The sequence below is a fragment of the Branchiostoma floridae genome, chromosome 4 (assembly GCF_000003815.2).
Source record: "Branchiostoma floridae strain S238N-H82 chromosome 4, Bfl_VNyyK, whole genome shotgun sequence".
NCBI lineage: Eukaryota > Metazoa > Chordata > Leptocardii > Amphioxiformes > Branchiostomatidae > Branchiostoma > Branchiostoma floridae.
In genome coordinates, this window is record NC_049982.1 from 16,093,338 (window position 1) to 16,094,135 (window position 798).

At 37.0% G+C, this 798-nt stretch overlaps 1 protein-coding gene; it reads right to left on the bottom strand.

Annotated features, from left to right (window-relative positions):
* Window positions 1–798, bottom strand: part of LOC118414188 — a 33,815-nt gene that overhangs the window by 17,708 nt on the left and 15,309 nt on the right.

The window sequence follows — 798 nt, forward strand, 5'->3', positions numbered from 1 at the left end:
GAGGTCGTGGATCATATAGTTTTCATATTACCACGTGCACAGAGTGACAGGAAATGGATGAAGGCAAAACGGTCCCAGAATAAGGGGATTTACAGAAGTTACAGAAAGTGAGTTCAGAGTTGGTAGATTTAGTAATGTTTCTACATGGTGGGACAATTGGAAGACATTCCATGTTATAGGATCAGCGAAAGAGCCTACTGATTCACGGGGTGGTATTGTTTTGGGTCTGTCTTTCCGTACTTTCGCAATTTTATATTTTCTTTATGCTTGTTACGTTCAACGAAGAGAGACGATGGACGCATACACTGTTAACCAAAAGAAAAAAAAGAATATCAGAAACAGTTTGTGATATGAAATCTCGAAAATCTTCAGCATATTTTTGACTGTTTATCGTTGTTAGATGCCACGAAGAATGAGTAATTCTACGTATGTCGGTGTCCCTTAAGGCCTAAGTGTACGTAGGTATCGAATTTGAAGAACTTTAGTTATGTATTTTGTCAGTGATTGAAATGTAATACCTTTAAGAATTGCAAGAAGTTGTGTTGCTCATGCCAAAAAAATTGACTGTGGATGGACAGACAACTGCAATTCGAATAGGGGTGTAGGTAAAAATGCTCATTGTTCAAAGTGGCCTTTTTTGCTCATTTGTCAGAGGGTTTTTGTTTCAGTTGAGAAAATAGTTGACATTTTCATAATAAGTTGTGTATTCTTTTCGATGAGGATTATCCGAACTTTTAACACAACAAATCTTGAAACAATCCCCTTCAACCTTCATAGCACACCCCTAACAAATCTTTA